Source organism: Ursus arctos, unplaced genomic scaffold, assembly GCF_023065955.2.
Source record: "Ursus arctos isolate Adak ecotype North America unplaced genomic scaffold, UrsArc2.0 scaffold_13, whole genome shotgun sequence".
NCBI classification, from domain to species: Eukaryota; Metazoa; Chordata; class Mammalia; order Carnivora; family Ursidae; genus Ursus; species Ursus arctos.
In genome coordinates, this window is record NW_026622797.1 from 30,801,110 (window position 1) to 30,827,258 (window position 26,149).

Sequence of the window (26,149 nt, forward strand, 5' to 3'; positions counted from 1 at the left end):
CCTCTTCTCCCTTGATCACTTCAGATCTAAAGATTCATTACATTTATGGTTTTTGAGTGAATTAGTGCTACTGTGGGGGATTAAATGATGAAGACTGGACATTGCAAGCTACTTCTCTCTCTGCGGCAGACTCCTGTAAAAAATCTGATTCAAAGAATATCAACGCATAGGACCCCAGTTCCAGTCATCTAATCCTGTGAAGTGTAAAGAAACTTTTCCACACCCTTTAATGATACCACAGAGTAGATTGTCAGAGACGTATTTACTCTGAGAAGCCACAACAAAACTTCTGGGTACGACTGCACAATCATGCATGCTCCTTCACCGTGGGCTTGCCCCCACATATGAAACAGATGCTGGTGAGCTTTGTCTTAGTTTAAATTTTATAATTTCAATACAGTGCCCAACAACCAGAATTTATTGAAGAGACTAGTCTAGGGTAAAAACCCAACTGGTTATCATAGCCACACATATTTTTTGTGTATTTTCTGGAGTCTTTTGTAGAATCTGACTACAAATAACTTTTAAAGAATAATAAGCACAGTAACTCTTCATCCCGCTTGAATGAGAACACACTGAAATGGTAGTCTGAAAATGTAATAATCTCATCTTAAAATCAATCTTTTCAAGACTCGGTTAAAATAAATAAGAAAAGCCTTTTCCTGTCTCTAAACCAAGTCTGATAAGCATCTGAGACAATTTCTCGATAAAATCTTCACAAAACACATCACATCCCGGGATGCTTTCATGAAACCATTCAAATAATTGCAACCCTTTTCCTCCTTCCATTGTTGCATTCCTTAATGCACACACAGACACATACACAGTCCTGCACACACGCACATACACATGCACACACATACATCTGCACGTGGTCCAGAGGTATTTGCAATGCAAACATCTCAATATCCTCACTTTTCTTTATCTTGGACTCAGACATGACACATTTTTCAGACTTTTCAATAATATGCTGATAGTGAATTAGGCTTTTATATGATCTATGGATTATGTTCTTCCAGGAACTGCCAATTTTACTCTAATATGATTCCAGTATGCTGAGAGACTTAGTCCAACTAGAATGTGCTGAAGAGATGAATGTGGCTTCCACACAGGGCATATTTCAACTTTTCCCAAATAACATTCCTGTAGAGATTAGAGGATAATCTGGCAGCCAGACCAAGCCAATTAAAATAGTAATTGAAATGGTTGGAAATGTTTTCCTTGGCAAAATTTGGTTATTTTGCTTCATTTTGGGTTTCCGTGGATAACAAAAAAATAGGGTCAATCATGAGACTGCTAATTTATTTTCTTGGTTATCTTTTCTCATCAAAAAAAAAGGGCTGCTGTGTAGCTGAAATGAAAAACTGAACACCATGGTATGGTTCTCATAGAACCCACAGAATGATTCTTAAGCTAACACCAGTAAATCTATTCTCAGCATAGAATATGTGGGAATTGCTGTTGTGAGTGGCAGGGGTAAAATGAGGAGGGGGATTCGGTAGGAAATAAAAATACAGAACAGGCATCCTTGGAAAATGTAGGTTTACTTTTCCCCAGATCAATAGATACTTAAAAGTTGAGACTTCTAATTTAAAGATATCAGAGATGAAGAATTAAAAAATCAATTCGTGTGCCATAATTCTCTTCCGCTGAAATCAGCTGTGTGCTACTAAATGTTTAATAGTCATCTCTGGGATCCGAGAGCATCTGATTTTTTAGTATTCGCCAATGTCTATGATGTAAACACTTTTTATCGTGGCCAATTTCAATCTACCAACCCGATGTTCCTGAACATAAGACTTGGAACGAAACATGCACAACTTTTGCAAGCCACCATAACACTGGTCCAGCACATCACGGAGTGAAGTCATAGTTTTACAAAGAAGACAAGATGTGAAAATGCAATCTAGACTGACATTTGGTAAAAATACCGATAAAAGAAATTAGTAGGCAAAGAGCATCATCTCACAAATTGATGAATCGGAGTTTTGCTGATTGAAATGGTAAAACTTGAGAAAATCCAAATTGTGGAACTGATTTAAAATGCAAAACACCTTTTTATGTCAATCCATGCTTCTTCCCTTTCAAACCCTGCTTGTAAGCTCAAATCCTCTAGAGAAGTCTGAAAACAGGTGGTGTATCCATTTTAGCATCCTCTTGGACTTCAGACCAATTCAAAACGCCATGTACTAGCCAGGCTAATCCCGCACAGAATTACAGGGGGAGCTTCCATAAAGTACTAATTCTTTGACCCTACCCAGGACCAACTAAATGAGAAGGCTTTGAGGGGTGCCTGGGTGGCTCAGTCCGTTAAATGTCTGCCTTCGTCTCAGGTCATGATCTCACGGTCCTGGAATAGAGCCCCACATCTAGGCTCTCCACTGAGCAGGAAGTCTGCTTGCCCTCCCCCCACTCATGTTCACTCTCTCTCTTTCTCTCAAATGAATAAATAAGATCTTTAAAAAAAACTCAAAACTTTGAGTGAGGCAATGCACTGATAGTTTTAAAAAGCTCCCCAAGTGTTTATTTTGCAAGCAGCATTGAAAACAATACTCTATTTGTCTCCATTCTCACTGATAATGCTCTGAAGAGGTGTCTGTATTCCATCCCATTAAATTATGAACCCTGGCTGGACCAGATATATGATTTCTTTTTTTCTCTTTTTATTCCTTCTCCCAACTCCACAGCATCAATAAAAAAGACTGATTAAGTTTGGGATGGACTAGAAATATCAAACTATTCTGTTGGACTCAATTTATCCTTATTTTCTCATTTTTAGGCTTCAAACCAAGCTCAGAAATTTTTGAGATGGATCACATTCACCAGAAGCATGTACTATAATGATTTTCAGTGATTTCAGGACACGCATGCAGAATAAATCACCTTTTTTACCTAAAAATGGAAACTAATTATACATTTGATTTATTGAATGATTAACACATAGGATTTATCCACATATTGCTGGTATGAGTGTTAGTATATAAAGCAAAAAAAAAAAAAAAAGGAATAAATGTTCCCGCCTTTAAAAAAATGTAAAAATACATTAAAAATATGGGTGAAGTTTTAGTTTTTTCCCAGGAGGACAAACTATATGATGTTATATCATAACTTTGTATGATTCAGTTACTTGCACAATTACTTTGAGAAAAATAATCAAACGATTCAAAAATGAACCTGGCCTATTTTCCAAATGCACAGTCCTCATCGTTAGTGGCAGCCTTGATCAAATTTGAGAATCTTGAAAAGACACACTATCTATGAATCTTGGAAAGACACACTTCATGTGTAGAAATCTATGCCACCCCCAGGCATTGCAATGGAGCCAAGAACAGCAAGAAGCACAACAAAGAGCAGCTGTGGCTCTTCACATGTGTGGTACCATTTAGGCTGATGCCCAGGATATCGCATCATTGGTCCAAAGGGTGCAGCTGCACCAGCTGGCAGAATGGGGAAGGTGGCACAAACACAGAAGGCAGAAACTGGCACCAAGCCTCACCTCTCCCCACGCTCACTCACTTCCTGCAGCACTACTCTGGGCCATGTGCACAGAGTGGCCAGCATGTGGGCAAAACAGTACTACAATTCAGCCAGACAGCAAGTGTCATCACTCAACTCTGTCACTGGTTGGTCTTCCGTGGAGGTGAATCTGAAATGCAGCATATTAGTTCACCTGCTACACTACAAACTACTCCCAAACACACAGGTTTCAAACAGCAATAATTTATTCTTATTTATACCCAAGTGAGCAGAATGTGGTTCAGAGGATCAAGGTTGGGCTTGGCTGGATGGCTTCGTTACTCACTGTGTTTCTGTGGATTGACCGAGGCAGCTCTGGCCTGTGTGTACTTTTTCCGGAACCCAGGCTGCAGGGGCAGGAGCAACCTGGGAGGAAGCTCTTATCAGAGCAATGGGAGAAGAGCAAGGGTGTAAGTGGAAATACAGGGCTTTTAATGCCTAGACCTAGAACTGGCAAATTGTCACTTTTGCTCATATGCTTATTGACTGAAACAAGTCCTATGACCGAGTTCAAATTCCAGCAGTGAAGAACCACAGAATCTCTGCCCTTGAAGAGACCATGGCAAAGGCATAGACACAGGATGGAATAAAGAATTAAGTCCAATGGATCAATCCATCACATAAGCCTGCCAGTTTTTCTGGACAAGAATAATGATAATGAGAATGATGACGGTGATGCTGATGGTAGCAGCTATCTTTTATTATGCATTTACAATGGCCCAGGCACGGTTCCAGACTCTCTCTGTCTCTCTATATACGTGTGTATAAAATCTCATTAAATCTCCAGGATAATCCTACAAAATGAGTACTGCTATATTCTCATTTTACAGACAAGATAACATTGGTAGGGAAAGGATTTTATAAGCAAATAATGGGCAATTATTAGTTTAAAATAACAATGGTCACACATTTTCTTAAACTACTGTACAGGCATATTATATAGATTATGTACGGTACCTCTGGGATTTCTCACCTTGACACTAACTGTCTTGAGAGTAGATACAGATGGTCTGGGACATCATGCCATGATTATATAGGAACAGGGATTAGAACATGTGTTCATCACTGGGGTTTACCTATGGAATGTGCATATAATTAGAGTAACGACCTCCAAAATAAACTAGCAAACACCTTGACTCAAAAGCCAAAAAAATTAAAATGGAATTAAGACATATCAGGATGAAATTGTGATGATAAATTCAATATGCTTTCCCTCTTCTTTCTATGCTTTTAGGTTTGAGGCTTATGGAAATCTGTATATTGAGGGACCTGTGGGGGTGGATAACTCTAATTCTTTGCCCATTTATATCGCAGAGCACAACAGGAAAGATTACTTCCACAGAACGGGGAGAGGCAGAAGCCGTGATTGTCTCCAGCAGAGGTGGGTGATGTGGAGATGGAACAGCGGACATGGCGGTTCAGAGCAACTTCCAGCAGATCTCCTGCAAACCGCCCGCCTCAGTGCTGCCAGCAGCTATGCGATGGCTGCTTATGATTCTAGCATCTTCCTGGGTTACCCCAAGGTCACAGAGGCTTGCTCTGGCCCTCACTCCTCCAGTGGGTTTTTTCCAGTGCTTAATACCCTATGTGAAATCCTCTGGTTGAAGTAACAAGTTGACCTCTCTAGTTGATTAACTCTGACTGTTTGAGGCGATGAGCGCTGAAAGCTCATAAACAAATAAGTGTAAACACTGATGGTAAATTTGTCCAAAACAGAATGATTATGTCCAAAATATTCTCAGAAGTTAAAAATCTATAAACAAAAAAATAATATATTTTTTAAAGATTTTATTTATTTATTTGACAGAGAGAGAGGCAGCGAGAGAGGGAACACAAGCAGGGGGAGTGGGAGAGAGAGAAGCAGGCTTCCCACTGAACAGGGAGCCCGATGCGGGGCTCGATCTCAGAACGCTGGGATCATGACCTGAGCCAAAGGCAGACACTTAACGACTGAGCCACCCAGGCGCCCCGCCAAAAAATACGTTAATAACAGTAATTTAGACTGTAAAGTGCTGTTAACAAATAGAAGGACATTGGGTAGGCAGATTTTTGAAGTAACAGAAGAAAAAGTATACTTCACCTTGCAAAAACAAGAGAAGGTTATTCTTTCTTTTTTTAAGATTTTTAAAATTTATTTGTTAGAGAGAGAGAGAGAGCACAAGCAGGGGGAGCAGCAGGCAGAGGGAGAAACAGGCTTCCAGATGAACAAGGAGCCTGAAGTGGGGCTCGATCCTAGGACCCCGGGATCATGACCTGACCTGAAGGCAGACGCTTAACCAACTGAGCCACCCAGGCACCCCGAGAGAAGGTTATTCTTGAATTTATGTTCAAAATATACATTAAGGAATGTTTTTGGAAAACCATAATCATTAATAGAATTAAAAACTACATGTGTCAGTCTCAAATCACTTAATGGTATTCAGTCAAGCATAACAAATTTGGAAAACCAAGCTCATTCATTTTCTCTCTCATTTGTTCAGCAATTTTTCCATGACAACCTATGACTGCCATGCAGTATTTAGATGCTGGAGAAACAGCAGCAAACTAAGCAGACAAATCCTAGTCCTCAGGGAACTTACTTTTAGCGTTGAGATACAGACAATAAAGATGTTGAATAAATACATTATATAGTACTTTAATAGTACTTTAAAAGAACACAGTTACTACAAAAAATAAAGTGGATAAGGAATTCTAAGGTATAAGCTTACAATTTTATTGTTTAATTTTTTTCAAGTTTTTATTTAAATTTCAATTAGTTAACATACAGGGTAATATTAGTTTCAGGAGTACAATGTAGTGATTCAACACTTCCATATAGCAGCTGGTGCCCGTCACAAGTGCCCTCCTTAATCCCTATCACCTATTTAAGCTTGCAATTTTAAACAGGGTAGTCAAGGGAGGCCCTCTTGAGAAAGTGATATCTGAGTCAAGATTTAAAGTAGCAAGGAACAGGATTGCCTGGGTGGCTCATTTGTTTAAGCGTCTCCCTTTGGCTCAGGTCCTGATCCCAGGGTCTTGGGGTCAAGCCCAGCATCAGGCTCCCTGCTCAGTGGGGAATCTGCTTCTCCCTCTGCCCCTCCCCTCCACTCATGTGTGCTCTCTCTCTTTCTCAAATAAATAAATAAATAAATAAATAAATAAATAAATAAAACCTTTTAAAAAAAGTAGTAAGGAACAAGCCATGCAGATAACAGAGATGAGAATTTTCCAGGTATTGGAAACTCTTTTTGCAAAGAACCTGAGGCAGGAATTTGCCTGATATGTTCAAGGAAGAAGAGGTCAGTGTTATTAAGGTAGAGAGTTTCTAAGAAAGAAAAGAAAAAAAAGAAAAGAAAAGAAAAGGAAAGGAAAGAAAAGAAAAGGAGAAAGAAAGAAAGAAAGAAAGAAAGAAAGAAAGAAAGAAAGAAAGAAAGAAAGAAAGAAAGGAGGGGGGGAGGGGAGGGGAAGGGAGGGGAGGGGAGGAGAGGAGAGGAGAGGAAAGAAAGGAAATAACCGAGGAGTTAGCTAAATAGTAACAGAAGATCCAGGTACTTCTAGTTTTTTGGATTTTTAATATTTTATTAATTTAGTTAGCTAATGAACCAGCTAGGTAGGTAGCTAATTTTAAGGAAATAATATATGCAAATAGTAAATTTTCAGTAGTACAAAGGAGTGCATTGAGAAGTAAGCCCCTGCCCTACCCTTACGCAGAGTTCCTAGCTCCCACCCCAGAGGAAACAATGTTACCAGGTCTTCTATGTATCTTTCCAGACATTTAATGACTTTTTCTATACGCCCCCAAGTGAGGTAATTTGGAAAAGCAGAATGTATCTTTGAAGGAGATCTGGACAAGGTTTGTTTTCATAGATGCACCTTCATCTTTGTGCTATGATTATAGGCCCCCAATGAGGATGGCAGCCCAAGTCATGCTCATCCCAGATGGGTGGGGTGGGGCCTATCTTGTGAAGTCACCAAGTCACCTCATGAAGAAGCTACCTGTGTGTGGCCACGATTTATTTTGAGAACTATTTCTATTCCCACATCCAGAGGAGGATTCCATGACTGTCATTTCTTGTGTCATTTTCTCCCAAGGATAAGGAGTGATTTCACTTAGCACTTGAAAACAGGTGTAATGAAGTGTAAAAACAAACTGTAAGCAAAAAAAAAAAAAAAAGAAAGAAAAGAAAAAGTAAAATAAAATAATAATAAAGTAAAAAATGGATGGAAACTTCTGTGTTTCACCAATGGGTATGGAAAGGTGACAATAGGTTCTTTGTCTGATAAAAGTTAGAAGGTGCAGGGCAATCCAAGATTTTCCTCTAAGTGCAGCCAAATTATGTGTCAGGCAGATGTGATGACCACCACACTATGGAAACCAGCCAAATTATGTATAATGTATACTTCAGACTTTCAGACATTTTCCTTGCAGGTAAAGAAACAGAAATCCATAAAACTCCTTGTATGTCTCTGATATTACAGTTGGTCTGCTATTTTAACATGGCCCTCACAGTATGATTCTCCTCAGTGAGATGTCCTGTGTAATTTTCTAAAAGCATTAGGAAAAGTGCTATATGATCGTAGTATCCACTGCTCTAATCTTAGTAGGTTAAGAAAAAGATGCTTTATTCTTCAGAAAGATCCTTATGATCAATTACTCGTGCATAAGGTTTCTTGATGTACAGAATCCCTGGAAGATGCTAAATAATCATCATCACCACCACCACCACCACCACCACCACCATCATCATCAAAAGGTGAGGGTAAGATGTTACCAACTGGATTTGACTTTGGATATTTTTTGTAAAGTCTATGGCAACACGTCTCAAACTTCTAAAGGCCACTAGAATGTAAGCTCCATGAGATGATGCATATTTCCATAGTGTTTAGACCTGTGCGTAGCCCTCATGGCATGGTTAATTTTATGCATCAACTTGGCTAGGACACGGTACCCATATATTTGGTCAAATGTTCTTGTAGCTATTTCTCTGAAACTATTTTAAAAGTAAGATTAACATTTAAACCAGAAGACTTTGGGCAAGCAAATTACCTCCATAATATATGTGGGTCTCATCCAATCAATTAAAAGCCTTAATAGAAAAGAGACTGACCTGACCAAGCCAAGAAGCAATTCTGCCAGCAAGACTAACAGACTCAAACTGTAACTCTTCCCTGGGTCTCTAGTCTATCCTGCAGATCTTGGACTTGCCAAGCTTCCACATCACCCGAGCCAATTCCTTACAATAAATGTCTCTTTATAAATGTAACTGACAAAAGATATATACACATCTAGGTAGTTCTGTTTCTCTGAAGAACTCTAATACAATTTAGTAGGTATAGAGTAGTTCCAAATAGCATTTGTTGAATGAATGAATGAATGAATGAATGAATGAATGAAATACTAATTCATGACAAATGTATGTATGTTTCTTTGGTGGATGTGTTTTACATGTGTTCAATTTTTTTTATTTCAAAATAATCATCAAAATACTTATTGTACAAACTCTGTAATTTAGAAGTAAAATTTAACTGTTAAAACTCTTGCTACTATTTTCCTAATAACCTAAATAGATGGTATCCTACTTTCTCTATTTGTAAAGGAAAGGAGTGATAGCTTTATTTTGAATTACACCATTCTGTTCTTGACACAGTGAAATTGCCAGAGTTTAACCGATCCCTCAAAATACCATCTTCTGGGAAAAAATGGTTGCATATCACTAGATTTTCTCTAATCTGCTGACATAAACAGCTGATTACAGCTGCCAATGATTATTTTTCATTAAGTGAAAATTAGTAATATAATACATAGCTCATAGTTTGTGTCTTCCAAAATCAACTTCAACACACACACACACACACACACACACACACACACACACACACACACACAAGTGCTCATGTACTAAAATGCCTTTTGTTGCTTTATCTGAAAAGAACAACAATGAAAGCAAGGCCACAATGGTCTCTTCACCAGGCTGAGCTGGTACTTATTTTCCAACAGGTTAGTCATCTCTAGAATTAAAATGTATGGTTAGCTTGTACTAGTATTTCCAGTCTTCTCATTCCAACTTTTTTCTTAACTTAAAAAATGACCGAAATTCCATTTTCTTTTACATTTTATGCCTTGCTTGCCTCCCCTGACATATGTAAACCATCATAAAATTTGACTACTAACCTTGTTTTGCTTTTTTCAAAATTTTTACCTAATCTAATGCACATATACTATTCTAAAAGGACCTCTGGATCTAGCAAACTCTCATTTAATGAATCTGAAGATTCACATCAATTAATACCAGTGAAGACCTTTGAGAAACAAGTCAATACATGTATTAAGGATGCTTGAAATATGAGTAATATAAATACAGCCTCCCAAAACAAATGAAGAGAAAACTGTGATTTACTCATGGTCTATTTGGCATCTTCTCTTATTTGTACCTTAATCTTCCACTGCTATTTTCCAACCAGGGCTTCCTTTCCCAGCATAATCAATCTGGACAATGTATGCTTACTATCAAAATATAACCTTGTGTCCCATGTTGAGATTCAAGATATAAAGCTAATGTACTCATGGGTACTAATGGGTTAATACTTTGACACTGCCAGATGCCAACTGATACAGTGTTTTAGAGATGATGTCTTAACTTGAACAACATAATCCATTAGTTGGAATTTCAGTTTCCCATTGATCAACAGAAAAATATCTAGGATAAAAATTAGCTCTTGGAACCCCCTAAATCAAACCAACTAGGAATATGCCTACTCAGACTTTATGGGGAGTTTACTAAAATTATGATTTTGCTAGACACCCAACAAAGAATCTAAAAAGACCAAAACGGGAGAGAAGACAGATATTATAATATTAATATCAGCTTTAGGGGAGAATTTTATCATTTAATATAATTATTTGACTTCCTGTATATTAAGAATGCTGGCTCCTGAAGTCATTCATAAGTAAATGAATCTGAGAGGCATGACTTCTGATCAATAATAGGATTGAGGAAGCCCTTCAAATGTAGCTTCCATATAGAAAACCAAAGGAACGATTCAACTGGATTCCTATGTAAAATGGACAGATTACCCTCCAAGAGAAAGGAAGGAAAGGAAAGGAAAGGAAAGGAAAGGAAAGGAAAGGAAAGAGGGAGGGAAGGAAAGAAAGAAAGGAGGAAGGGAGGGAGGGAGGGAAGGAAGGAGGGAGGGAGGGAGGAAGGAAGGAAGGAAGGAAGGGTGGAGGGAGGGAGGGAGGGAGGGAGGGAGGGAGGGAGGGAAGGAGGGAGGGAGGGAGGGAGGAAGGAAGGAAGGAAGGAAGGAAGGAAGGAAGGAAGGAAGGGTGGAGGGAGGGAGGGAGGGAGGGAGGGAGGGAGGGAAGGAAAATAATTTACATCTTAGAAATTAAAGCTGTTGGATGTCTTCTAAAATCAGTCAGCATTATCCATTTAAGGAATTATAAAAGAAGGGAGAGGTAAAATTTGGTTCAATTTTGCATTTGTAGAGATGAAATAGAACTTTTTCTAAGAGAAGTTAATAAACTCAAGATTAGATATTAAAACAAATTCCTTAGTTGGAAAGATGAAATGTACGAAACAGATTTGTTTGGGGAGTTGCTGTGTAAAGCCTCTGATGTTGGGCGAAGTAAAGGAAAATGTTGTTGGATCTGGAGTTTAATTTTTTAATTTTTTTAGTGAGTAGAAATGAACTCATCTCAATAGCATTTCCTCTTTTGTACTTCGCCTAAGCTATTCTTCTAAATTGTAATATTTAGCCATGCCAATTCCCAGAGATTCTCATATTTCTGTCTCAGTGCTGCTCATGAAATAAACAAAATTCCTACAAACTGGAGCTACATCTTAAATCGATTTATATTATTAGTAAGAACTATGGTGAAGTAAAGCACACCGCACAGGGAGCCAACGGGGTCCACTTTGTAGGCTCAGCTCTTCTGCTGGCTGACAATGACCTCTCTGTGCCTGGGTTTTCTCCCCAGTAAAAAACTCCCTTAAAAAAAGGAGTAATAAATAACTCCTTACTTATCTTCTTCCAACCAGCAGAATTTGTCTTTGTTATATAAAAGTAGCCTGATCATGAATAACAATCTTAATAGCAGTGAGAAATGCATGGAGTCACTTTTCAACAACTTCGACACTCTTGTGTCTTGAACAAAAGCTTGGAAATCATATAAATTTGTTCCCCATCTTCAGTCTGAACTTCAACTTAACCATTCAAATATCTCTTCCAGGCTAATCTTAGAGATTCTCCCCAAGAGGCAAACATCACAACTTCCATCTGCAACCTTAAGGCCAGAAATGGCTTCCTTCCTTCTGGTCTGAGTTGCCTGGCTGGATTTTCAACTTAACGTCATGTATTCTATCCTTAGTGGGAGGGAATACAATGGGGCTGACCATTTCAGTGCTATCTATCATTAATCTGAGCCACAGTAAATTTGTTTGTACTAGAGTTTCTGTGGTCTTGCATTGCATTCCAGTGAAATGATAGAACCTGATCCCCTGATGGAATGTTCTCTTGCAGGTCTAAAATGACTGGATGATAAAGCCAAACAGGCTGGCAGGAATACTGAGCAGTTCCTGATAGGGGACACAGGGAAGGACATTGTTTCTCTCACTGACCAGTCTCCTAGCAGCCTAATGCACAGTGGCTCTTGACATCATGCTCTCTAAACACCCAAATTTGGAAATATTAAATCAATTCTTCTAAAATGAAATAGGGACCCAGGAAATTGTGTTTTTAAAATATGGCAAAATTTCTAGTAGTCCCCAGTGCTTAAAAGAGACAGGACTTTTTTTTTAAGAGAGAGAGAGAGCAGGGGCAGGGGGAGAGGGGCAGAGGGAGAAGGAAAGGGAGAGAGAGAATCCTAAGTAGGCTCCACAGTCAGTGCATAGCCTGATGAGGGGCTCCATCTCGGGACCCTGAGATCACGACCTGAGCCGAAATAAAGAGTCGGATGCTCAACCGACTGAGCCACCCAAGTTCCCCCAAAGAAACAGGAAAATGTGATGAAAGGAAGCATAATGATATTGTGTATCCCCACCTCCTGCCTTCTAACAGGTGAGCTCTTACAATGTCCATTGTATAGACAAGGCCGATAAAAATGGAACAGGAACCCTATTGAAAACGAACGCACCAAGAAATAGGCAATGGTCACGATAGGAGCTATTTAAGAAGGAACAGCACAAGACGTTGACAAGATGGTGAAAGCTGTTTTTCCTTGCTGACACCCAAAAAGTAACCAGAAAGGGCTTCCTTGTTCCACTCCCCCCTCCTCTGAGTTGTGCGGCTTTCCTGTGAGAAGCCTGGAGGAGGGCAAAGTGGTATTCCCCGAGAATGGGCTTTCCCAGCCTCTTCCAGAGCAGTCCAGGTCTGTGAATCAAGGCCGGGGGTGGGCCCAGCACAGTTTTCCTTTCCCCACGCAGGCCATGATTAAGAAGGCATCTGTCTGTCACCAGAGGCTTTCAGCTGTATTTCCAGCCCAGCTTCCTCCCCACTGACTCATCCAGTGATGCCACAATCTAATGTTTATGACCTAACAGTTGATCACCATGGAAGGAGCAAAACCGACATTGAGATGCTGGACAGTTTCGGAAGAGGCAAAAGAAGACCCTTATTCATCGAGACCACATGTGAGGACTGAACACCCTATTCCTCATGCGGGCACTTCCACGGGTTGCTAAAACTGCTCTGTGGGTGTCTTCATGCCTATTGGAGGACCCAAATAAGGACTTCGGGTGACCAAGTACAAACACAGGCCATGGCATTTAGGAACGAAGAACAAGAAGCAGAAGGGAAAATGTGTACGTAGCCATTTAATGAGGTTTGGATGACAAATGCTGTTTCCTTACCTTTTTGCCAGCATGTGGCGAAGGTTTTAAAAGAGAAAGAAAATGTGCTGAATGCCAGGAAAAGACTCAGATCCCCCAAAACTCAACCTTAAAAACAGAGTCCTGCTGGTATATTCACAAGCCAGGAGTATCAGGATCTACTTTCTGGTTATTCCGGGTGCTCCCCCCGCCCCATAAAAATAAAAGCTGAAATGAAAAAGCAAGCCAGTGGAAGAAAATAACTGCTTTTTAGTAAAGATCAATGTATCAAATGCTGTGAGTGGCAGGAGGTCTTGGCACAGATGTGGTAACTAGATGAGGACGGTGGCGTGGTCAAGCTGAAGTGAGTCTGCCTTCTTGGACTGCCCTTCCCAGACTAATAATCAAAAAGAGCTGTCTTTCTCCAGCCCCAAACAGTCCTGTACGAACAGTGTTTCCCAGTAGTGCTTGCGGCTTACAAGTAATGTGAGAGTCTTTTTATAACTGTTGAGGTTTAATTTAAAAGGAAGCTCAGAATCAGCGGTAAAGGGAGGGGAATGTTGCGAACTACAGACCATCTGAATTGGGGAAAATCATAAATACCAGAGTGTCTGATTATGTGAGCGTCTCTTGAAGTCGAATAATGAACCTTCTTCATGTTCTGCTTTTCTGGACTTGGCTCCCTCTGACAAATTTGCAGGCATCAGGGTCTGTCTGGAATTCATTCCAAGTTGGAGGGATATTTTTTCCCTTGACATTTTGCAGCTGAGACAGCCCCGAGCAGGAAGCTGAGGAGCGTAACATTACCAAATATGTCCTTTCTCCTGCCCTTATATTTTATTTCCACAGGAAAAGAAGGCAGATGAGGGCCAATGGGAGCTGGCCAATGAGAACACGGCCACAGGGGCGGCCTCTACTGGAGGTGGGGAAATTGATCAGATGTCATTTTTCACCAAAAAAGAGAAACTAACTATTCTAGGTAGCACCAGTTGAAATGTGTGTAATGCTGGAGGAAGACGTCTGACCGTTTCCTACAAATCGCCCAGCTGTTTCTGGGGAACATTTATCACCACATTGGCCTCATTTTCTCATGAAGGCCTTTACTAAGAGAGCAGGCAGTGTGGTATATTGCTAACATGTCTGTGCCTTTGACCAGATCACTTCACCTTTGGGGGCTTCCAATTCTTTATTGGTAAAAGGAACTTTCCATGTGATGATTTCCCAGATCTTTCCAGGTTCCCATGACTAAAGTCAACAAGCTAGTTTGATCACATGCCTCAATCACTAAAATAAATTTGAATATCCATCTAGTTACATGTTTATGTATATGTACTGCTTTATAAGTATGTTATAAACTTACAAAATATATAAACACAGAAAATACAAATTAAAAAGGAGACCAAATATGTAAATTCTAGTATTTTCTCTCCAAACCTCAATAGTCTCTCTTAAGCACTCCCTGGGGTCTCTTTGTAGATCACTGCTCTAAGCCACATTTCAGTTCTGATTTCCTTTATGGGTGTAAGACATTAAATCATCATTTCCACAGGGGCTAAGAGAGAAGAACATAGGTCATTAAAGTGCAGATTACATACCCTTTGCTTGCATATTAAATACATAAGAAAGTTTTTTATTGTTTTTAAATTATTTTTTACATTTTTATTTTTTAAATTTTTTAAAAAGATTTTATTTATTTGACACAGAGAGAGAGAAAGCACAAGCAGGGAGAACAGCATGCAGAGGGAGAGGAAGAAAAAGGCTCCCTGGTGAGCAGACAGCCTGACATGGGGCTTGATCCCAGGACCAGGACCTGAACAGAAGGCAGACGCTTAACTCACTGAGCCACCCAGGCACCCCAAAAAAGTTTTTTTAAAACATAATCTTTTTTGGTTAATCTTGTTGTACCACTTCTAAAAGACACTAGTTACAGAGAAATTTCTTTACTGAGAAAAACAGCAGTGTAAGTTTGTTGTAAATGGAAATTGGCAATTAAACTTGAGTCAGGAAAGTATTTGGGAGCCGTAGAAATTGGGGTAATCTGGAGTGTTTATGTTGTGTCCAAAGACAGAAGCTGCTTTTCAGCCCCAGCAAGCTTTCATCATGCAGAAAGGGAGGCCTACTGCTGCCAAATGTGATTTTTCAAAAGAATTGGGAGACCCAGATTTTAATGTGAAATTAAGTTAATTTCTCAAATTAATGTTGCTCAAAAATTTTAGAGCCAAGCATATAATAACGATGAACTATCCTCAGCTAATGGGCAGGCTCTTGGTGATCTCTGACCTCATAATCAGCTGATTTAGCTCTGTAATTTTTATAATATTGGCACTGTATTCAGACATCCAAGTTTCTGGGCAGGGTGGTTATGTATGCGTAAGAGAGAAAAATATGCGATGTCATTTCGTTAAGATCATAATGTTTTCAAAAGGGTTCACTTCTTGGATACTCCTAAGGCTGCACCATCAGACCAATAATCTATGTTGTTTAGTCATAAAAATAAGGAAAATATTACATTGCTCTTGATATACTTGTTGCTTTTGCATATGGAAATACCATTAAAAAAGTATTATCTTAAATTTTGATGTTTTATTGATCAGAGATTGGCAAACTTTTTCACAGATATTTTTCAGTAAATATTGAAGCTCTGTGGGCCATCTGGTTGCTGTTGCAATGACTCAGTTCTGTGTGGCCGCACAAGGAGCCATTGACAATACATTGCAAACAAATGGGCCTGGCCAAGTTCCAATAAAACTTTATTTACACTAACAGACTGTGAGCCAGATGTGGCCTGTGGGCTGCAGTTTGTCGGTTCCTGTATTAAATCCTAAGCTCTTCTAGGGTACAACCTGTGTCTGATCCGACTCTGTTTCTTGAGTCCACACAATCCTGGCACAGAGGAGGCGCTCCACGAATATTTGTTAAAATAAATCGAAGGGTGTGGAACTTAGCAGTTTATGTCAATAATCATTAACTTCCCATTTGGGAGATAGAAAACTCACAGGAGGGTTTATGCATCGTGTCCACCGTGAGGATTACGTTGGCGTATGAATTCCCTCAGGGAATTTGTGGCTCATCCAAATGTTCTGAACAAGGAAAGGAGGTACTCCGTCAGGCTAATGAAGCAACCTGAGACTGCTTAGACCCCACACAGACTGAAGGGCCAAAGAGCAAGAGATACAAGAAGACCCTCAGAATTTCATAAACACGCTTCTTCCAAATCTCTCAACTCTTTTTTTTTTTTTTTTTTAACAACTTAAATGACCAAATACCAGACATCTATTGTGTCCTTACACTGTAGTGCAGTGCTTCTCAAAATTCTGGTCATGACCCAGTGGGCACACACTAAAATGTTTCCCAGAACAATTCTTACTCTTTCTCTCCCATTTCTAAATTTCGTTTTTATGAACTGAGGTAAAATTGACATGTAACACTCACTTCAGGTACACAACATAATGATTCAGTATTTGTATATGTTGTAAAGATGATCACCACAACAAGCCCAGTTAACATCCATCATTGTCAGTTGTCATATAGCTACAAAATTTTTATCTTGCAGTGAGAACTTTTAAGAGCTACTCTCTCTGCAACTTTCAAATATGCAATGCTGTATTATTAATCAGAGTTGCCATGCTATACATTACATTCTTCACGACTTATTTATTTTATAACTGGGAAGTTTGTGCCTTTTGACCCTCTTTACCTGTTTCTTCCATTTCTCAACCCCCACCTCTAGCAACCACCAATCTGTGCTCTGTATTTGTGAGTTCAGTTTTTTTGGTTTTTTAGATACCTCATATAAATACAGAGTATTTATCTTTCTCTGTCTGACTTATTTCACTTAGCATAATGCCTCAAGGTCTGTCCATGTTGTCACAAATGTCAGGATTTCCTTCTTTGTGGCTGAAGACTATTCGATTAAATATATACATACATATTTTTTTCTTTATCCATTCATCCACTGATGGAAACTTGATTGTTTCCATATCTTGGCTAATTCTTATTCTTACTATGAGTAATTCACTGGGATATCCTCTCTTTGTTTATATTTGATTTCTTTTTAGTGTGGCTCACAACTTTCTTAATGGATTTTATCACCCACTAGATATGGCATTTGGTGTGAAAAATCATAGAAACATTCAGTTCTTATTCTAAAGGGATTTACACTCTAACTGGAGAGATAAGATATGTATATACCAACATCTAGGGAACAGTGTAACAGGAGATAAGTCACAGCATCTGTGACACTTGGGGCTCTGCACTGGTAGTAGCTGGAGTTTTGGAAACCATAGATGAGTGGTGGTATTGGTCTAGGCTGGAGGCCTGACACATGGAAAATTTATCTGAAAGGAGTGGAGGAGAAATAAGTGAATTGGGCTAAGGCCTCACTTTAAGGAAGAAAAATAAGTCTTCCAAATAAAAATGCAGTTGAGGGCAGCTTCTTTTCTCCTGATTCCATTCCCAAGATGAAGGAAAAGAGCCTCAATTAAAATTTAGCAGGGATATGCTTACTGGAACAGTATGTGAGAGGATTAAAGAAGAATGAGAGGTCCACATGATTCATTTCCAAAAGCCAAATGGAGCCATGGAAAGGAATGGTCTGAGAAGAGTATGATTAGAATAATCACTTTCACTTAGAAAAAAGGTGAAGATAACTCTTTGGAGAAAAGATAAAACAAAATTTGAAGATTGGTGAGATCAATCTAGACATGCAGTTAGAAAACAAAATAATATTTTTTATTGGCTATTAAGATTTTTAAGTTAGGCAAATATAGAAGTACTCTGGTAGTTTTCCTTGGTTGGAGCCCCTAGTTTGTCAAATCTGGTGTGGTTTTGGGTAGATAAAGGGGAAAAGAACCAAATGGGTAGTCAAATGGTCAAGTGGATTAATTAACTGTGATAGCCTTATTTAAGTTATGAGTAAAAACACATTGATTGTAGGAGTGAAGAGGCAAGGAATGGAAGGGACAGAATTGGCAGAGGGCCCAATAATCAAACATATTAAGCAATTATGTAGATTTCCATTAACATAAAGAAACTATACAGCAAGGGACCCTTGCAGAAGAGTTCTGAGTGTGAGAATCAAACCAAGTTGAAAAAAGTAAAATACATAGAAATGTCTATAAAATAGCTTGGGACAGATAAGCCCAAGAAAGACAAGCATATTTGAGAATCAGAAAACAAGAGACCGTATACTATAATTTAAGAGAAAAGGACATAAGGCATAGAGAAAATAGAGGATGAGGTTGAAACTGGAAGAGAAGGAAATAATGTAAATACATATTGATTTTCATTTTTAGGTATGATTCTAATTTTATAATAAGAGAAAAAAATCATAACAGTAACAAATAACTTATTTGAAGATCATTTCCACTTTGACAATTCTACAATGGGGTTTTCTGTCCAAAGGCTTTATGAAATAAATAAACAAGAGAAATAAGAAAACAATAATGAAGATGATGGTCTCTCTATTACACAGAAGATGGCACCCTGGAAATCAGTAGTCTGGGTTATAAGACACTTAAGGGAGGGTATTTATAATTATCTCACAATGATGTGAACTGCCAAATTTTTCTCAAAATATAATTAATTTTAAACCACTTTTTTAAAAAATCTTGGATATTATGAATAAATCTAACGCTATTAAGTTCATCAGAAACCAGGCTTCGCTTACTTTACTGACAAAATATGCTTCACATGACACGTTAAGGAAAAACCAGACATATTTTTTAAAGCTAAATATTATATTCTCTCTTAAAGTTTATCATTTTCCAAGTGGCTTATCCTACTTTTCCAAAGCACATCTGGAACAAACAATCTTTAGAAGTGATGTTATGGTTTCAAGGGCAAGGTTTATTGAGCTTGGTTTCAAAGAGCTCCTCAAGATTCCTTAACTTTTCTTCAGAAGAAAAGGCCTAAGTCTTTATCCTAAGACTAGTTAAGAAATAACAAAGAATAAAATCAAGCAGCAGGAGAGGTCCAAATAGTTCTGGGCCTCTACGTAAAGGAGAGGGTAGGGGCTCTCATCCTGGAACCTGAAGTTCAGGTCCCTTGTTAGTGGGGGTGCATTTAAATAAAAAGAGTGGCCGGAGGCATAGACTATCCATCCTAGCTGTAGGGATCTCTTTCAGGATGGGGCCCCATCTTTGACATTTGCCCTCGAAGACAAACCACTAACCTTCTCTCTACTCTGGGCAACTTACCCTAATAGTTGGCTGTTACTTATATCATTATAGAAAAATTTTCCTGGGCACTATATCAGCTCCCAATGTAGATTTAACATACTTTGTTACATCTCTTCTCTCTCTTTATCATAGTTTATTTACAGAGGGAAATTCATTATAAATATATATATTATACATGTTTGTGTATGCTGTGTATATACCAGCAAACAGACTAATTTGACATCCCATTTTATTATCCCCACACACAATGCATATGCAATACTAAATGAGGAGTGAAGTTATTACAAAGTGTCATGGACAGCAAGCAGTGACCTTTGAAAAGTGAGGATTTCCCTAAATCTTTCTCTGTACAAGACCAGAATTTATTCTGCACATGTTCTGTATTGCAACTCATGGCATGGAAATTTCAGTGACAAAACTTTGTAAGAAGGCAGAACATAAAAATGACTGATTTTTTTCAGGAAGAGAAAATCCTCTTTAGAAAAGAAACTGCATCAGCAGAACCAAAGGCATGTAACAATATTTTCTGAGTGAATAGTAAGATATTTTCAGGCTAAGATGACATAACTTCTTTTCCTTGTTGAAATGTCACTACGAGTAAGCCAGGTCATCTAACTCTGGTCCCTTGGATAGTGCTGGGTCAAGGATGGTCAGACAGGCCCAGGAGTAAGGGTTGCGGGACTCAAGATAAGAATAAAATTGGAGGGATGCCTGGGTGGCTTAGTCATCTAAGCTTCTGCCTTCGGCTCAGGTCATGATCTCAGGGTCCTGGGATCAAGGTTCCTTGCTCGGTGGGAAGCCTGCTTCTCCCTCTGCCTCTGCCTTCCACTCCCCCTGCTTGTGCTCTCTCTCTCTGACAAATACATAAATAAAATCTTTATTAAAAAAAAAAGAGTAAAATTGGAGTGTTCGTTTTGGCAACACATATACCAAAATCGGAATGATACAGAGAAGATTAGTGTGGCCCCTGCACAAGGATGACACACAAATTCGTGAAGTGTTCCATGCTTTTTTCATGTTTTCTGCATATTAAAAAATCATATTGTACCAATTGGTAAACAATTCAATACCTATAAAATGAAAAAAAAAGTAAAATTGGAGGCCAGCATACCATATGTCTCAGTATTTAAGTTATAAATCAAGCTAACACACTGTAAAAAAATATGTTTTATTCTCTTACTTTGACATATGTCAGTGACAATGACAAAATTGGAAATATGTCCAAATCTATGGTTTTTATATGACTGGAAGTCAGCAAATTAACAAAGACAAGCACATTAGTTTTTATTGTGCACACTGTGTTCTGTTGATGGTCCAATGATACTTGGATGACTAATGTAACGGGTATAGAAATTTAATAGTAATATAGTAAATATTCTATAAACTAAAAAATTCATAGTACTATGAAAAATGTTCCACAGCCACCATATGCAACTGCTACAAATACCATACTAGTCTGGGAGTATCTCTGGAACCAAGAATCAGGACACAAAGAATAGCAAGCACAACGGCTGCTCAGCACTACTGGGAAACCACACTTCGTTATGAAAGAACGAATATGCATTCCTATTATCTGGAAGGAGGGACTTGATAAATCACTCAATATATTTTATCGTACTTAAGGGATTCTGCTGTACAAAGCCTGCCTTCACTCCAAAGTGGTTTCTTTCTCCAACAGCAACAAAGACCCAGATAGAATGACTTTTTTGCAGGACACAGAGCCCAAGATAGGCACGAACATTTCCCCAGAGCCCGAACAATGTCAGTCCCAGCGGGAATGTCTATGGTTCCAGGTTGGCCTGTGCTGGGGCTGCATGCTTGGATCCATAGTAAGGGCACCTGTGTTTCCTTAGAAAATTCCTTTATCCTGGGTTTGTGATATTCAGGGCCTGAAGTGCAGTACACCTTTTGCTCGCATGTGAATGCAGTGCTGGATTTAGGTTATTTCCCAAGCTTGTTTATGGACGTGCAGAATCTAAAAAGGCTTGAGGCGTGAACAAGCTTCCACAGAAAGCTGTTATTATGGTGTTCCTTGGCAGACTAGAATTTGGTGATTGTATGTACTACATTGGATTATGAGGGTGGCCATTGCCACGAAGGCATACAGTTGTAGATTCACTTCTAGCAAAAGGGCTTCAGCAGTATTTTTTTTTCCACGAACATGGTCAAGTCTACTCCAGGGGAAATAGATTTTCTCCAGTGTTTTGTTTTGTTTTCTTAGGAGAATTTCTGATCCAACTGAACCTGACAACTCCTTGATCTCAAGTCCTGTTTTCTTGCTCTCCTGCCTCTATATCCTTTCACCCAAAAAACCCTCTGTCACCACTGGTTTAATTCCAGTTTAATTACAAGCATTTCAATTTCTGATCCATCAAAAGTTTGGTCTTCCCTAAGTATGCATTTCCCACTGCAGTCTCGTAACACTTTACAGGCTCGGAACAATGGTTATCTGTTCCCTCCTGCTAGGTTTCCAGAAACAGGCTTTAGAGAGCTGCCATGTGTTTATCTTTCTTTACACTCCAACAAGCACCCCTCCGTGACTCACACACACAGAAAGCCAAAAGCCCTGAACGGTTGTTTATTCTCACCAGCTGGATGACCCTGCACGTGGCTCTCAGCATGGGCGAGGATTAGAGATGCTGGAGAGGTGTGGCCTGTGGAGGTAAGTACGCACAAAACTGCATCCGCCTGAACTTTGCTTAGATCCTCTAAGGAAGTTCAGAGTTAACCGTGAAACTCAACTCAGCTTGTCATCTTTGTTTTTCTCCATTTACGCTCAGATGGGAGAGGAAGGATCAGATAGACTGGCCAAGAGAAATACAAGTAGAGTGGGGACTTGTCATTTTCAAATGCATATAGCACAATATTCAGCCTTTAGAACTGATGCTCGGTGGACAGGTAGCACATGACTCTTGATGGCCTGATTAGATCAATTTGCTACACCTGCTTCAGAGAAGATGGACAATCCTTTACCCCAATCACAAATTACATGTGAGCTCTAGGAATTGTTCAGTTTAGAGCTCCTCAGTCATCTGGCTATTTTCTGCCTAGTTTTGTGGAGTTTTATCCTATGTATGACCAGTATTCGGCAAAAGACACATGTTGGATTTCAGTTATATAAAGCTCATCCAGCAGGATGTCCAGTAGGCAAGCTGGAAGACCTAAAGATGAGAAATGTTTGGAGACTTAGAGGTCATCAGTGTATAGTCCTTGAAGCTGTGGTTATGGAGAATATTGCTCAGGAGAATAAGCAAGGATGAGGGTACTTCATTATTAGTGGGATAAAGAGTGAAAAACAGCCAACAAAAGCCTCACATGCCATAGCTGGAGAAGAGGAGATCAAAAAGAAACTGGTCCCTCAGAAGTCATTTTATTTATTGGAGATATCCACCAATTCTGGTCTTAGGGAGAGTATACTGCTGTCCTCGCACAGGATAACAATTTTATCCTGCCCCTTCCTCTCAGACATCTGAGGAAGGCTGGGTAGGTTCACAGATAAATCATGAGGACTAGCCTATGAGAAAAGGAGCACACGCTGGATGAAAATGGAGAAACTTGTGGAAACAGAGATGGATCTCAAAGATTTAATCCAGCCAAGTCATGATCACTCTTGTTAACTTTGGTTAGGCAACACCGTTGTTTAGCTTTTTTTTTTTTTTAAAGTAATATATAAAGGAATCCAAAACTAAACCATAAATATTACAGCTCTTTAAAATAAAAAGCTGTAAATAGAAACCCATGTAGTTTACCAATAGTACTAACCATTTTTTAAATGTATCTCTCTGAGTTTGACAAGTTTATGCAATAAAGCAAAAGAGCAATAGTTTTTTTTCTCCTAGGAACTAAACCTTTATGCACTAAAGAATGTAACAGAAATTGCCATTATAAGAATGCTGACTTGATGACTCCTTAGTGATTTTTCTTTATAGAATCACAAATGTTTTCAAAACAGACAGACTCGAAATACTTTAATGTCAAAGTACAAAGCTTTTAAAGAAACGAAGTTTGGGGTTGGGTTCAAATAGGTTTAGAGGAGTACTGTTTTCCTAAACTAAACTGAAAGGAAAGTCATCTCTGACCATCAACCACAAACCAAAGTTTTAGGCTTTGACATGCAAGCTGACAACTGCAGATAGATGCAACCAAACAAATTAAAGCCTAGACAAATTCAATATTAATTACCTTGACATATACATGTAAGGACAATCAACATTAGAAATGAATGTATTTGAATATGTAAGTTTGGGGGCTATTCTTCTTTAGAAGTGAAGATTATGTGCAGGACTACAAGGATTTAATGAGAGAATGCAATAAAGTACTTGCCCTGGGGCTTGGCATCTAGAAACACTCAAATGAGAACTATCATTATTATGACATCATCATTCCAGCCAAGCCAATTCCATTATGTTATCCTTATTATAAACACTATGAGATTTTATTTTTGCTCTCACTGGTATGGTCTAATTTGTCTCCAAAGACGGGTAATATCAGTAGTCTGTTTGAGTTTAGGAAGTGGCAGACGGAGCTTAGCAAACAAAAGATGACTTGTAGGTTCCTAAGTAAAGTGAAGAGACCAGTGGGGAAGTAAATAAATGGGGAAGTAGTGGGGTTAGGCTCACAGAAACCAATCTATTTTTTAAAAAAGATTTTATTTATTTATTTGAGAGAGAGAGGCAGAGATAGCAAGAGAGAGCACAAGTGGGGAGGATAGATAGAAGCAGGCTCTGTGCCAGCAGGGAACCCAACTTGGTGCTTGATCCCAGGATCAAGAGATCATGACCTGAGCCTTAGGCAGATGCTTACCCAATGGAGTCACCCAGATGCCCCAATCTATCTTTTATAGCTGGCCCCAGAATGGGTGGGGTGGCCAGAACAAATCTGTGTCCAAACAAGCAAGATTCAGGCAGATATCAATCCTCAGGAATGCTGACCTCCTAGTGGGTAACTAGAACAGCAGAGGTGTCAGCAGGCAGTACATAGGAATAGGTGAGGACAGTATTCTTGTCCTGGATGTCCGATAGATCTGGAGAACTAATAGCAGTGCGTATTAGAAAGGTAGGTAGAGGCATCAGGGTCATAGCAAAGTAGGCTGAGATTTAAGGTAGGGCTATACCTAGAGTATACGTAGGACACAGAGAATAGGATAGAACTACAATTTAAAACCTAATGCAAAACTAAGTTGTGAATTCTGAGCAAACAGCTCTCTTCAGACACACTGGATACAGATTGAATGAAAGTAAGAGTGGCCTGGTCACCTGGTCTAAAGCTAGTGGACTTCAATATCTGCAGCTGGATAGACATGAGTAGAAGAGAGACTAATGGAGTAACAAATCCACTCTTTAGTCCAATACATGTTTCTTGAAAGCCACTGCATAAAAGACACTTTATTGTCTTAATGTGTCAGGCCCTGCCTGGGGTAAGTACTTCACATATATCTTCCCATTAAATTCCTACAGCCTTAAACATAATCCTTACTTCCATGATTTTTGAAGTTATTCATCAACCATGCAAATGGACAGTACTGATTTCAAGTAACATGGCAATAGTAACCAACGTTGTCTTGGCATCTAGAAAAATGGCCGGCAGCAAGGATGAGAGAAACCGCCTCTGAATAGCTGCTATGTTACTCAAAAGCAAGTGAAAGAGGAAGTCAAAAACACAGTCACACCAAAGGATACCTTTAGGGGGTGCCTGGTGCAGGAGGCAGTTAAGCCTCTGGCTCTTGGTTTCAGCTCAGGTCAGTGATCTCAGGGTAGTGAGATCAAGCCCCAGGTCAGGCTCCGTGCTCAGCAGGGAGTCAGCTTGAGATTCTCTTTCCCTCTCCCTCTGTCCCACCCCCTGCTTGTGTGCAATCTCTCTCTCTCTCTCAAATAAATAAATCTTAAAAAGAAAAACAAAGATAACTTTAGGCACCAGTCCTCAAATGTGGTTTCCAGACCCCTAAGTTTCTGGACACCTTTTCAAGGGTCTGCAATGTACAAATTATTTTCATTATAATATCCATATTATTTGCTTCTTACATTGTGTTAACGTACTCATAGTGTAAAAACTATCGGGTCAAAGGTCCTTGTGCTTTAGCAGGACTCAAAAGAAGCGGACTCAAACTACACTAGTAGTGATTCTATCTTCACTGCCATGCACTTGTCATTTTTTAAAAAATCTAGCTTTGTGTAATATTTTTGATGAAACATAAAAAGAACTAATGTTATTAAATCTAAACCTTTTAGTCATATCTTTCTAATACTACGTATAATGAAATGGGAAATACGCATAAAGCACTTCTTGCTAAAATATGCCGGCTGTCTTCAGGAAAAACGTTGGTGATCTTTTTGAGTCAGAGTCAGGGAACATGATTTTCATTTAAAAAATGACTGGCAGACAAGCTATAGTCATTCACACTGGGGCATTTATCAGACACTTGCTCAAAAATGAATTGAAGTGATCCCCAGGGAAAACAACTGACAGTTTTTGATACCAATGATAAAATCAGAGTAAAAGTGAAGATTAGGATTTTCGTAAATTTAAATTGGTCACTTTGAGTTTGACACTTCCCAACACAATAAGACTTCTGATGAGATGGGTGGTGATATTAACAAAGGCAAGATATATATGTGATATATATTTTAACATAATATTTAATATTTTAAAATATAATATTTAAATAACATT

The 26,149-nt window shown here is 39.0% G+C and overlaps 1 long non-coding RNA gene and 1 other non-coding gene across 6 annotated transcripts in view; one reads left to right on the top strand and one right to left on the bottom strand.

Annotated features, from left to right (window-relative positions):
* Nucleotides 1-26,149, bottom strand: part of LOC113259452 (uncharacterized) — a 351,228-nt gene that overhangs the window by 160,297 nt on the left and 164,782 nt on the right. The gene's annotated exons all lie outside the window — the stretch shown is intronic.
* LOC113259690 (U6 spliceosomal RNA) lies at nt 20,386-20,492 on the top strand. The gene has a single exon (XR_003317667.1). It is a non-coding gene; the product is annotated as a U6 spliceosomal RNA (small nuclear RNA).